This window comes from Protopterus annectens, chromosome 1.part1 (genome assembly GCF_019279795.1).
Source record: "Protopterus annectens isolate FY-2018-M chromosome 1.part1, PAN1.0, whole genome shotgun sequence".
Lineage (NCBI taxonomy): Eukaryota > Metazoa > Chordata > Ceratodontiformes > Protopteridae > Protopterus > Protopterus annectens.
The window spans coordinates 491,187,059-491,202,862 of NC_056726.1; positions in this window are offsets into that span (position 1 = coordinate 491,187,059).

Genomic DNA, 15,804 nt, shown 5'->3' on the forward strand with positions numbered 1-15,804 from the left:
CAGCGGGGCTTGCCGCCCAACAAAAGCTTGTTTTTGTTATATTTTTTTATTTGTGAGGTGATCAGGCACCTAGACTTCAGTGAAAGTGCACTTTCATTGAAGTGCACTTTCGCTGAAGTGGGGTTCTACTTTTCATTTTGGCTAAGTGAAAATTAATTGTAAACTAATATATATATATATATATATATATATATATATATATATATATATATATATTTATGTATTTATGTACATATATTTATCTTACAGTATCATCATCATCTTCTTTCGGCTGTTCCCGTTAGGGGTCTCCACAGCAGATCACCTGTTTCCATTTCTTCCTGTCCTCTGCATCTTGCTCTGTCACACCAACCACCTGCATGTCCTCTCTCACCACATCCATAAACCTTATCTTAGGCCTTCCTCTTTTCCTGTTACCTGGTAACTTCATCCCTAGCATCTTTTTCCAATATACTCAGCATCTCTCCTCAGCACATGTCCAAACCAACGTAATCGTGCCTCTCTGGCTTTGTCACCAAACCTTCCAACCTGGGCTGACCCTCTAATATACTTATTCCTAATCCTGTCCACCCTCATCACACCCAGTGCAAATCTTAACATCTTTAATTCTGCCACATCCTGCTCAAACTCCTGCCTTTTTGTCAATGCCACTGTTTCCAACCCATATAACATAACTGGTCTCACTACCCTCTTGTAGACCTTCCCTTTCACTCTTACAGGTACTCGTCTGTCACAAATCACTCCTGACACTCTTCTCCACCCACTCCATCCTGCCTGTACTCTCTTCTTCACCTCTCTTCCACATTCACCGTTACTCTGAACTATTGACCTGAAGTATTTAAAGTCATCCACCTTCGCCACCTCTACTCCTTGCATCCTCACCATTCCTCTATCCTCCCTCTCATTCACACACATATATTCTGTCTTAGTCCTGCTGACCTTCATTCCTCTTCTCTCTAGAGCATATCTCCATCTCTCCAGGGTCTCCTCCACCTGTTCCCTACTCTCACTACAGATCACAATGTCATCTGCAAACATCATAGTCCACGGGGACTCCTGTCTGATCTCATCTGTCAACCTGTCCATCACCATTGTAAATAAGAAAGGGCTCAGAGCTGATCCTTGATGTAACCCCACCTCCACCTTAAATGCATCCGTCACTCCCACCGCAGACCTCACCACTGTCACACTACCCTCGTACATATCCTGTACCACTCTTACATACTTTTCTGACACTACTGACTTCCTCATACAATACCACAACTCCTCTCTAGACACCCTGTCATATGCTGTCTCTAAGTCTACAAAAACACAATGCAACTCCTTCCGAAATTCTCTGTACTTCTCCATCAACACTCTCAGAGCAAAGATCGCATCTGTAGTGCTCTTTCTTGGCATGAAACCATACTGTTGATCACTAATCATCACGTCCCTTCTTAACCTTGCTTCCACTACTCTTTCCCATAACTTCATGCTGTGACTGATCAGTTTTATCCCTCTGGGGTTACTACAGCTCTGCACATCACCCTTATTCTTAAAAATCGGTACAAAAACACTTTTTCTCCATTCCTCAGGCATCCTCTTACTTTCCAAGATTTCATTAAACAATTTGGTTAAAAACTCCACTGCCATTTCACCTAAACACCTCCATGCTTCCACAGGTATATTATTTAGTTTTGCTTAATATGATCGTATCCAAGTGTATACATTGAATGTTAAAGCATTTTCACTCTTTCAAGTAAATAGCATGCATATTGTTGTGTATTTTTCTATTTTCTGTTTCTTAGCTTCTGTTATTGTAAATTGTTTAAAATATTCCAAATTATTTATTAAGAATAGCTATATTTTGAGACAGTTTTAAAACAAAAAGTTTCCTTTGTATATAAAAAAGGGAAGAGCATCCTGAGAGGTTAAGAAAGAACCCCAATGCTGGTGGTTAGAATTGTGGCCAAAAAGGGGACTGTTTGCACAATTTGGAAAATTGCGATTTGGAGACATGTTAACCACAATAGGGAAGTAACTCACTATCAGCTAATTTATACATCTTTGAATTGTCCTTAAGTACCATAAATGCAAATTATTACTTAATTCCATTAGTCAGTCCTAGGGTTCCAAGTATCGAGTTGGCACAGACATGCCCCTCATTCACTCTCTTACACACATGCACGCATTAAAATAGACATACCACACACACACACACACACACACACACACACACACACACACACACACACACACACACACACACACACACACACACACACACACCCTAACATACCTCTTGCCTGTCTCTGAGTTGACAAAATGTCCCTCATGTATCCTTTTATTATTTCCCTGCCCCTCATACATCACAGATGATTACAATCAGTCCAACATACCAGATATTTGAATTGTATTCTTTTTACTGTTCATAAAATGCATCATAGAGCTAAACCTGTTACAAATTGTCTTTGGGGTCATATCCTACTCCTCTCAGCTTTATCCAGAAATCTCTCCATGCATGGACACACCCCATTCCCTCTGAAATGTATTTGATTTTACAGACAACTCCTGTGCTGCCTTTTTATGCATGCCATGTCCTTTATAATTCATGCACCATTGTAATCTGTGAATAATGCCAGAAATTAGTCATTCACACCTTTTATAATGTAAAAAATAAAGTGTGACACTAGTGTCTCAGTTATAATCGGGGATTAAGGCTCCTGCTTTTTCTGCTAAGGATGCAGAGTTCAATCCCCCACCATACTTTAACTTTTTTTTCAAACATATAAGGTGATATATAAAGGCAATCCCTGGTGCCAGGTGCTGGTGAGTTACATCTCTGCTCAAGAGCTCTAAGTGAGTGGCAAGGGTACAGGCTTTGAATTTTTGCAGGTGCTTTAAAGGCACAATATAAACAGAGTATCCCTGGGGTAAATGTTCCCCTAGCACCGTGTATTTCATGCTGCACACTTTTGTTCTACTATATGTTGTGTCTTTAAAGTATGATATAAAGAGTGATCCCTGGTATCTAGTGTTCCAACCAAGCCACGTCTTGCATGCTGCAGTATTTTATTCTGTAATATGTTAAGTGCATTTAATCTGATATGAAGAGAGTATCCCTGCTTTCTAGTGTCCCTACCAATGTTAAGGGATTTGGTCTTTAGTCCAGAAAAGTGTAGAGTTCTAATAGCCCCCCCCACACTCACACATATTTGCACATTCATGCATGTACTTTACACAGACACACACACACACACACACACACACACACACACACACACACACACACACACACACACACACACACACACACACACACAGCTCTTCCTGTCTGCTAAAGTGCCTTGCACTTACCTCTGACATGATCATATGAACATGAGCTTTTGGCTGTGTTCATTAGCTTATACAGTTGTGCGATTCTAAATGCCTTACCATAAGTATTTTCAGTGGGAGAGCACATGGCTAATTAGCATAGGGTGTGCCCCAGAATACCTCATTAGCATTTGTGGGAGGCAGCAGATATAGCCCATTGTATAGCCACATTTCTTTGTTATGCAGCACTATGATAGGACTGTCACTGAATTAGAACTGGTTCCGGTGAGGTATGCACGGCTTGCAACTTACGGTAACCTATTTGAATTTGGAATGCACCAACCTACCCAATTCAGTTTCATAAATTATTATGATACTCTAATTTCTGGGATAAAATGAATTTAGAACTCTCCATTTTGCTATTAATTAAGTTTCACCCCAAATACCTTCTAGGTTTACTCTTTACATAAGTAGCAAAAGAAATGTAATACACTCTGAAAAAGTACATTTACACTATAGCTTTGCACTATTTGTACTAAAGTATCTAAAGATGTTCATTAACTCTTTGTGTTAAGGCTGTTGGTATGGAATACATGGGTGACATATCATCAATCTATTCTTCAGATTTATATCCTTCTCTGTAACACATTAACATTCATTATTTGCCTTTGTTTTTCTTTTGGGTGTTTTTAAAAAGCCCTAATACATAAATAATTAATGAGTTATTTGCCATAATAGCCTTTAATATACCCCACATTTACTTTGACAACATGCAAGCTCTAAAATTCCTCTTGTCTAGTTTCATGACACAAGAAATGCCCTCTGTCTGCAAGAATAAGGAAGCATTTCTAATTCTGGCATAATTGCTCTTAGAATAACTTGTCTCATGTCTATTTTGAAAAGGAAGCAGCTTTTCAGGCAAAACAATAAATCCCTGAGCAGGGCAAGCTTAGAAAATTGTGAAAAAAAAACACGGATGGCTCAGCACACTTCAGTTCCCTTTATTCCACAGGAACACAGCACATTAACGCTCCACCATACGTTTTCATTTTAAAAATCACTTCCTCAAATACAATTAGCAGTACATTTAATAGGACTTTATATTCAAGTTGGTAATTTTAACCATTGAATCCTATTAAATGTGTTTCTAATTGTGTTTTAACTTTACAATTTATTCTTTGTAGTCAAGTGTTTTAAGGATTTTTATTTAAAACATATTTTTATTCATACATATTTATTCATCAAACATTGTAATATTAAATGCGTTTTAATTGTGGCAACGCAGAGAGATGCAAAAAGAAAAGATTTTGGTTTTAAACTAAATTAACCTTTTAATTAATTCATTAACCTAATCAATGTAATTAAGTGAATGGTATAAAAGCACTAGTAGTTTGAACAGCCCATATCTGAGGAAGCGATTTTTAAAGTGAAAACGTATGGTGGAGCGTTAATGTGCTGTGTTTCTGTGGAATAAAGTGAACTGAAGTGTGCTGAGCCATATGTGGGGGGTTTTTTTACAATTTTCTAAGCTTGCCCTGCTCAGGGCTTTATTGTTTTGCCTGAAAAGCTACTTCGTTTTGTGGATTGGAAGCTGCTGTGAATTTTGTTTTTTCCTGTTTTGAAAAGGGCCATAAGCACAATAGGATCTTCAAAGTATATGAAATACAATTATAAATAATGTCATTATTGCCTGAATTAGTAGAGCTGCTGAGTAAAGATGGGGGTTAGGGATATTGCACAATTAGAAAACCAGAATGAGTGCAAAATCCAAGGCTTTCTGATGTAGAAGTAAATAGTTGTTGGTGCATCTGGTACCACCATAAAAATATTTGAAACTTTGACCTCAGACTCTGTGTTGCCAGTACTTTTAGCATGGCAGAAATGGCTTAAAATATATATCTATCCCCCCATGTAGTTAACAGCATAATATCACATAAGTGTACCTTAGTACTGAGAAACACCCCATTATTTTTCATTTTCTTCATGTTTGTAAAATATTAGTTATTTCAAATGCCGTCTGTGGGAATTTAAGCTTTCACATGTATTTTGTAGTTTGGCTTAGTTTATGAGTTCATGACTTTATATTAGACAGTTGATTGCAGATATTAGGAGCCTAGATGCTGTAGTTTACTCACTACCTATATTCATATTGGACAGATGAGCCTAACCTGGGGTAAATTTAATGTTGCTTATCCAATCGTCCAAAGTAGATTTGAAAGAGAGCAAAGGATCTGTTTTGCTTGATAAATATTTGAGTGGAAGTTTATTCAGAGACATGAGATCCTTTGGTAGAAGCATCTGTCACACCAAGAAGCCACATTTTTATTACAGTGTAGAGTTAGGGTTCTTGAAATAGTAGATGGGGTACTTGCAATTTTACAAACATGGAGAATTTCAAGCAGCTCAGACTCATTTGCTATCGTAACCACAAAGAAGTCAGCAGGAGATAAGAGTTACAGACCTTTGAGACTTCTAGTTATGGATAGCATGCCTGACACCTCTTTTTTGTGAAAAGCAGTTCTTCTAGTTGAATAATATGCTTTGATAGACACGATAAAGGGATTATTGTATTCTATAATGGATATAATACTGGTGGAATTGAAGGGGTCATGGCATCCTTGGATCAGGAGGATCTTCCTTTAGTGAATAACTAAGCTCATTAACATTATTTTCAAACTACATTTGATATGTGGTGGTTAAAGCAAATTTCATTGTCCATGAATGTTCCCAGGACTCTAATGACCATATCCATTTAGAGGAGCATGTTATTTATGTGGCAGTTGTAGGGGCATTCTTGTTTGCCAAACAGAACAGCGCAACATTTTTAGTGGTGAATTTTAGACTGATGCAGGCAGAATGAATTTGCAAGAGGTAAGCTATCATTAAGGAAAAGGTTTTTAATTGAAGTATTAATGACAGCTCTGAGTTGCAGTCATCAGCATACTTGTGATGTCACAGAATATCAGTCTTAACCTTCATGTCAGCAAAATACAAGCCAAAGAATAGCTGTCCCAGAATGGACCAGTGAAGACACCAGTGGTGATTCATCATTTTGAGGAAAGCAGACACCTACCATAACAGAATTAGTTCTGTCAGTTAAGCATTTCACTCTCCAAGTTATGTAATGGTTAATTTTTAGTTCGATCAGTTTATCTTTGATTCTGTAATGTGGGATAATGCCAAAGGCCTTTGCCAAGTCCAGGTAGGCAGTATTTGATCATGTCTATTGTCTTAATGACTTTTTCAAAAAAATCATTAGTTTAAATTTAGGATTTGCCTGTCGTAAGTCCAAATTGGTTTCACTTGAGAGACTGCAAACTGCCTATATCCTTGCTTACAAATTCCACAGTGATACATTACATTACTTTATACACAAGGTTAGTGAAGCTAATCAATCTGTAATTCCCAAGGTCAGTTTTCACTTTACCCTTCTGGAGGTGGACTACCATAGCTGTTCTCTAGACTTCAGGTTCAAACTCGGTGGACAATCAGATGTTATGTAGTTCTAAAAAGTAGTCAGGGAGGCAGTGTTTCGTACTTAGAAGAAAAAAATTGGTACCCTATGAGCAAATGTTCTTTATTTGGGAGGGGCATCTAATACATTATTTTGTGGGTTAATAAGGAAATGTTGATTCGATGATGTTAATGGGAAAATGTGTAAATAACAGAGTGGAGAAGTGTGAGGGGAATTTGTCAGGAAATAGATTTGCAGTATTCTCTGGGTTTGAGATAATGGCATCAGTAGATATCAGACTACAATATGAGCATTGTTCCTGATATTACAGACATAAATAGAGACTGGTGGTTATCTTTAATTGTGATAGCAATATTCAACTCATATTTGGGCTTGTTGGTTTTCATCTGGTCTCTTAGTTCCTTGTTTACTCTCTGGAATTATCTTTCAGAGAAGGGGACCTGATAACTTTTTTTCTTCTCATTGTAGTATTTGTTTGTAATGGGATATAATCAAAGGGGTTTGTTTCTGAACTTGGCATTATGTGTGTAATGCATGAGGGCAGTGGCTGCAATGCAGGATCTTAGATGGGAGTAAAAATCAGTAGTAAACATGGCTGTGTTCTCTATAGTGTCCTCATGTGGTTGGGAGCTATTGAATTGCACATGATCTGTAGCTAGCAGGAAAAAGGTTGACCTTGAAGATATCTCTGAGAGAGTGGCATCTGAGGGTACCTTTATCTTAGATGTTATAGAAAATATAATATCATGATGTTTCAATTTGACCACTGAGGCTATACCTATAAATGTGTTTTTATTTATTTGCATTTGTTTATCAAGAAAGTCTGACTGGGAATTAAAACTCCTTTTCAGAGGAGGCCCACATACAAAATTATTATGACAATGTGCAAAACATCTATAAAAGCTAAATAATTTATAAGGTTTGTACACATACAAAATAATCCAATAATGTACTGACTGCACTGTACAATACACAAACATTAAAGTGGATATTTTATGCACGATTAACAGACAAATTTGGTGGTTTCATTGTATAATACACATACTTTAAAGGCCATTTTATACAAAGACAATACTGGAGATAGTAAGGCACTAAAATAATGTGGGAGTGATGATAATCATGTGCCCAAGTTGGACTGATAAGAGCCTTGGCTAAGGATAGAGAAGAAGACTAATATGTAATAAAATAAGAAATGAAGTTATTTGAGTAATAATTTAGTGAGGATTATAGAACAGGAGATATGCAAGGGAAGGGATATGGTGCCCAGAGAGATATGTGTTTGGGATAAAATATAGATAGACACCTTGAAAAGGTCATTGCTATATTAGGGCAGCATTCTGATGATGCTTAATTTAGAAGAAGTAAGTCTCCACAAGACATGCTGTAGTTGATGGTAGCAGTATGTTAGTGTGCAGGGAGAGGTGGATGGTCGATGGGAGCTGGTCATGTGGTTTAGAGCTGCGATATTGTACTTTGTACATAATGATAACACATTTATGAACAGCAAATCAAGAATCTTTGGGCCCCTATAAGGGATAAGTACCAAAATACCTAAGAATTTGGTATTTAAGATATCCTTAAACCATTGTGCATATTTATGTTTGTGTTGTACATTGGCTAGTTAATGGATGGATAACAGAAATCAACCAATAGGATTGTATTTGGTTTGATTTTTTTAAGGTAGTCCTCATGAGTTATGGGCATAAGTCAGGGGTCCTGTAGCTTACACTGATATGAAACATGAAGATACCTGCAGTTGCTAAGATATGCATGACTTTTGACTGTCACCCTGAAGACATTGGATGTCTTTGGAATGACATTGATAACTGTGAAAATTGGGGTGTTAATGTCTAAGCTTAAAAATGGTTGTTAGCCTAGTAACATCCCATGATCTTATGATCAGTAAGTGCCGAAAGCAGTAATCATTAGCTTCTGCAGTGGCAACAAGACTGATTTCCTGATGGTATAAGAAGGATTTGATTAAGATCAAAGACTCATTAATAATCATTTATATTAGTGGCATATCATAAGATTGATAAGAGAATGTTATTAGACTCTTATTTAACATTGTATTTGATAACAGTGGTGGTGGTGGAAAATATCGCAACAAAGATGGCTACAATTTTAGAATATGATTGGCCTAATATAATATTAACCAATGGAAAAGTTACAATTGTTAATAAAATCTCTAGAACAACATTTGGGGTTCATAGACTAGTCGACAGTTGTTTAGGGCTGGGTTAGTATCCTTCAAAGAGCATATACTGCAGCTCAAACAATTCACAGTTGCTTTGCACAGGAATTTTTCTGTGCCAAACTTGCAGACAATTGGATAAGAAAGACTCAGTGATGCACTGCTGTTTCCACAAGTAAGATGGAAGTCCTGACATGAATCTTCTGTGCACCTCATCCTGATAACTGTCATGCTGTGAGAGGGAAGGACCTATGTGGCACAAGAACACAAGAGTAATACAGCAATATTAGAATGTAAAAGTGTTCACATGTAAAGGAGTGTAAAGAATGGCAGCATACCACAGTAGTTACTGTCTGTGGAAAAATAAACAACACATGAATATAGCTACAGTGAGGAATGGTAACCATGTGGCAGTACAGCATAGCTGACAACTTGATGGTTAGCTGCGAATTCATGCCTGGCATTAATGCTAATAATCTCCTATACAGAGAGAACTAGTCTATCCCTATCACTGCAATGGTCATGTAGCCAAGCTTCCCAATGACTCTCCAGTCCTAAGCTTAATATAAATCTGTGGCCATATGAGCCTGTGTCCAATGGCAGTATGTTCTGCAGATGGGTTGCCTGTATGGGGATCATTGATGAAATAGCATCACCACTGTTCTGCTGCATGTACAGCAGCAGTAGATCAGACTCAGTCTCATTCAGGAGTAGAAGGCTGTCCATCACCACTGTTCTGCTGCATGTACAGCAGCAGTAGATCAGACTCAGTCTCATTCAGGAGTAGAAGGCTGTCCATCACCACTGTTCTGCTGCATGTACAGCAGCAGTAGATCAGACTCAGTCTCATTCAGGAGTAGAAGGCTGTCCATCACCACTGTTCTGCTGCATGTACAGCAGCAGTAGATCAGACTCAGTCTCATTCAGGAGTAGAAGGCTGTCCATCACCACTGTTCTGCTGCATGTACAGCAGCAGTAGATCAGACTCAGTCTCATTCAGGAGTAGAAGGCTGTCCATCACCACTGTTCTGCTGCATGTACAGCAGCAGTAGATCAGACTCAGTCTCATTCAGGAGTAGAAGGCTGTCCATCACCACTGTTCTGCTGCATGTACAGCAGCAGTAGATCAGACTCAGTCTCATTCAGGAGTAGAAGGCTGTCCATCACCACTGTTCTGCTGCATGTACAGCAGCAGTAGATCAGACTCAGTCTCATTCAGGAGTAGAAGGCTGTCCATCACCACTGTTCTGCTGCATGTACAGCAGCAGTAGATCAGACTCAGTCTCATTCAGGAGTAGAAGGCTGTCCATCACCACTGTTCTGCTGCATGTACAGCAGCAGTAGATCAGACTCAGTCTCATTCAGGAGTAGAAGGCTGTCCATCACCACTGTTCTGCTGCATGTACAGCAGCAGTAGATCAGACTCAGTCTCATTCAGGAGTAGAAGGCTGTCCATCACCACTGTTCTGCTGCATGTACAGCAGCAGTAGATCAGACTCAGTCTCATTCAGGAGTAGAAGGCTGTCCAGTGTGTCCCACTGTGAGCATACAAATTACTGAAATGCCATGCGGTATGCATGCAGACGTTAAATGCAAATGATAACATCACATGCAATCCTTTCCTGACACGAATATGTGTGAGGTCTGTGTCTCTGAGTCCTATCCCTGACATAGTTTGTGTTCATGAATTTCACTAAAGTGAAGTCTTGAGTGCCATGTACATTGTAGAAGAATGCATGTTATTTTTGTAAATATGGTAATCAGTGTGTACCCATTGTTGGTGCTCACAGGTAATGGAGTAAAGAAGGCAAACTACAGAAATAGAAATCAGGTAACCCAGAAGATAGGCGTAACTGAAATCTCCCAAAATGACAGCATTGTTGTTGACCTCTGATTTTATTAAGGTAGGCATAATGTATACAAGGTGTCATATGCAAGGAAGACTAGACGTCTAGTAAGTGGAAATTAACTGTGTTGATCTTAATAAAGGCATGTGTTATTTCTTCATCTAGGATGAACACTCTAGCACTGAGGGTGTTAAATCTTCCCTTTCCAATTGGGTTCCATCTGGTGTGAGACCATAATAGGCATTAAATTTTGAAATATAGAGGATGCAAGTTGATTTCTTAAACCAGATCTTCAAGACAATACAGTTCTCCATACCCTACAGAGTCATACCCTACAGAGTCAAGAAAGCACCCAAATTGTACATCATTTTTGTACAACTATGGGCATTGCCAAGAGCCAGGTCACTTCAGTGCTTTTTTTAGGATTCAGAATGGGATGTATAACAGAATTTGACTGAAAATGCAATGGTGGTCAGAAAATGGTCATCTCAAGACCATTTTTATTTATTTGTTTGTTTTATTTAACATTTGTTTACCTGGAAAATCTGACTTGGAACAAAGCCAGTTTTCAGCAGGGGCCTAGAAAGAAACACTGTATTTGCATATCTTTGTAATGTGGGAGGAAACTGGAGCACCTGGAGGAAACCCACACAATTGCAGGGAGGACATGCAGAATCTGCTGGAGACAGCAGTAGAGGCTATCATCTCCGAAGCAGTATGGTGAGCCACACATCTCCTTCTCGGTGAACAATCAATGCATCCTCCCTGAATGTCACAAGTGAGGAGGGTGATTATTAATGCCAATAATCTTATCTCTGAATCTGGGTGCCATTCTATGTGAAGGCAGGATCTTGCTCAGCATCCTAGTCTACCCAGCCTCAGAGTGGGCCATGAAAAGCCTTGTTATGTCACACTGCATCTACACCTGTGAAGAACACCTGAGGTCATTTATCTCCACATGAAGAATAGCAAGGCTAAAGGTATCCCAGATAACCTGCAGTCATTTCCTCACTACCACTTTCCTTGATTTTGGCCTCAGAAAGGCCTTGTGGTCACTGTATCTGTTCACTGTAAAACTGGGTTTCCTATGACAATGACATTGCCAGGGTAATCACATTATGCATGTCATATGAGATTTCAGACCTGTGCAGCAGGTTCATCTGTTGTCAGTTCATGTGTTGTTTTCCAGCATCTGTATGTAGAGGTGTACTGGAAGTACTGTGTGCTCCAGAATGATTATTAACATTAGGGATCATAAAAAGGTTCTAGCAGGCAGGGGCAGGGAATGCATAAGTAACAGGCACAAATAGCTTGAGTGACATATTCTGGTACATACTTTCAAATTAATCCATTGTGAACCAAACAGAATAGTCCTGCTTACAGCAGTTTTCACACACACACACAGACAGACACACACACACACACACACACACACACACACACACACACACACACACACCTTCATACCTTACTTCAAAAAAGATGACATTCGACATGTTGACAAATTTCAGCTTAAAACTGCTGCTTGATCTCATATAAACCTCATCTCTAATTTTGTCATTTTAGAACATTTTGTGATGGTTGCACATGCATTTAAACTAATACTTTATATTTCTTTTTTATGCATATGACATGTTTTATCTTGAGAAATGAAGCATTGCAAAATTTAAACTAGTTTTGCAAGTTTTTTGAGAGGTAACTGAAACTTTCAGCAATGTTTTATGTAATCATTATTTTCTACAAAAATGGAATATGAAAGTTAAATTTAATTAAAAGAACAAGCACAACAAAAGAGTTAAAATGCCAGTGCCAGTCATATGCTAAATATGAGAATAAACATCCATTTTAATCTGATTTTTGTACTTGCAAATATGTGTGTGTGTGTGTGTGTGTGTGTGTGTGTGTGTGTGTGTGTGTGTGTGTGTGTGTGTGTGCGTGTGTATGTGTGGTGGTATCTGACTGTGTGTGTGAATGTGCATGTATGTGTGTATAACCAGGAGTAGAAGATTAGCTTGGGGTATTTGTCAAAGAGCTGAACCAGAGCCAAGCCAATGGTCTAGATTGCCTGTTGAAGCCATTAAGAGACAAACTGGAGCTCAGGATATGGAGAGCAACAGAACAGCACAGATTTTAAAAAAAGTTAGCGGTTTATCTAAAATTACTAACTTCTTTTTTAAATGGTTACCCAAAGGTAAAAACACAGAAAAAAAGAAATTATTGACAAAAATTGGTGTCTTGTCCACCTCACAATTATAAATCCCATCACACACACACACACACGCACACACACACACACACGCACACACACACACACACACACACACACACACACACACACACACACACACACACACACACACCATGCACACATACACACACTTATTCCCTTACAAGCCAGCTTGATGGCCAGCTGCTTCCACAGAAGTTCTGTCTTCCTTTCCTAAAAGAAGATAGCCACTTTCTGCATACACTTCTATTGTCTGTATGTAAAATAGTTAAAGACCGCAATGGCTATAATAGCATATTTCAACTTTTTGCTCATAGATACATAAACTGCTTTCTCCTCTATCTGATATGTTATGTCAATGATCATTCAATAGTGTTAGAAAAATATCCTGTACTTTCATCCACAGCTTGCATCCCATCAAACAATAGCCACCTTTTCTCTGGGTTCCTATTAGATGATCGAAGACACATTCTTTCAAATGCATCTTGGTCAAACTTGAAAAGACGAAAAGGCAAAATGATGAAGCGGCATATAAGCAAATTCTTTCCCTGGGAAAGAAATTGCTTGACCGCGTCCATTACTTTGCCATTTTCATCACTGTAGTGCAATCTCAGAGTTGGTATATTTAAGTAGGGGAGGTGTGTGAAGCCCCCCACTTTATGTTATGTTTTAAGTGTATTTTTTTATTTTTTGGAACAGCGATTTTTTTCCCTTGGAAAAAAACATTGCTGTTCTAAGCATTTGAGTTTGTAAGCTTTTGCTTACATGGGGACGATAAATCATTGTTCGCTTTTCTAAGTGTTCGATAATTTAATATAGACCCTTTTCTCTATTACTAATGACAGCATTAATGTATTCCATCTTATTTATATTGTACACATATGGACTGCCTCACCCATAACATGCCATATCAATGATCATTTTACTGTCCTTTGCATTCACACATATTGGATCCCTTTCCCCTTCCCACCATGATTGCAAAGAAAGTGAAAGAAACAATGACCACAGTAATACATTTCCCTTTCCTACTGTCACACACAGCCATATCCAGCCACAGCTCTGATAACTGGAATAAATAATACATTTTAAAACTGAAAGGACCACTTTTGTGGACAATGTGTACTATTAACATTTCCGAAGATATATCTGGTATCCTGCCACACCTAATTTATAAAATGACCTGTAAGGGGAAAAACATCCCGGACGCTCCTCTTAACACCTCTATTATGTGCTTTGATCATTTGCTTTGGGCAAACAGCATCTAGCAGCTACCTCACATACATTCATGAATTATCAGTTTTATTTTAATCAAATCAAAGTCACACTGCAGCCACATTTAAGATAAAGTTGTTAAAAGAAAAGTCCACCTTCTCCTACAGTTTCATTCAAGGGTACCTTTCTCCCTACAATATGGTTCCAGTTTTGTCTAGGTACTACAAACCTTTTTTGTTTTTAAGCTTAACTTCTCACATAATTTACAAAGGAATGTGTCTTCTTTTGCATGACATATCATAGACACAGAGAACTCTGCAGTTGGGTAGTGCTAACAATCATATACTGTTAATTAGTCCTGCTGATCTGAGGAGCTCAACAGTTTCTGTAATAAAGACAGAGAGGTGTGAAACTGTTTCCACTGTCTTTATTGCAGAGAGAGAGAGAGAGAGCACTGGTTCAAAACTGCTTCCAACATGCTTTTCATAGCAAAACAGAGCAATTAGATCAGTCAATGGTTCAAAGGGAATTGTTACCTCTTGACAAATTCACATATGCAACATCACAGTATTGAAATGATAAGCTTTAAACTTTACATGCTTGTTGTTTATATTACATTACATTTTAAGATGACTAAAATGTAGTATCAAAGATGTCTGTGACATTTAGAAAAAAGCCCCAAAATATTTTTCTTGTAATTCATGTAAGCCTCAACACTCACTTACCATGTTCATACTCTCCTACCACAATAGCACAAACTGCCCAAATCCGGACTTCTCTGCCGGAAGGAGACAGGTGGCAACCTTATCAGCTAGGCACGCTAACACTGTTTATAAGGTCTTTCATGCTTTCTTCAGGCATCTTCCAGAGGAGAATGCATATTTGGTGCACAGATCCTTGGAAAGAGAAATATTCAACTGATTTTGAGTAACTCCCTACACAAGTGAAATGCATGAGCATTTTCTAGTCAACAAAGGAAATGTAACAACTGGCGGCAACCATGATACATAGCTGAATTTTCTTTACCTTACATGTGCTATGTGCCTTTTCATTAAAACATTGGGAAAAGGAAATCTGAAGTCCTTTAGCTGACTATCTATATAAATAAATAGCATCTGGCACATATACATGATGCAGAAAGGATCCCTCAGACCAGTGACAGTTTTGATATCATACCTCTCAACTTGGAAAAATCAAAAATCTGGACAAAGGCCCATGAAGAGTATGTACAACTGGCCAAAATTCTGGACACTGATTAACATAAAAGTTGCATACATAATTATGTAACCCCACTTACTCCAATGGAATTGTGGGATACCAGAATTCAAAATGCAAACTGAAGAACAGACAAAATATTAAACACCACAAATTATAACAAGAATAATAGTGTTTTATTTATATTAACATTTGAACTTGTATCAAACTTTGAACTTGTATAAAACTGAAATGTAATTTTCTTTTATAAAAATAAAATTAACTGCTACACTTAACACTGTTAAATGTAACAAATTGCAAAATATTAACTAATTATCTTGCATCCATCTACCTGTCCAGC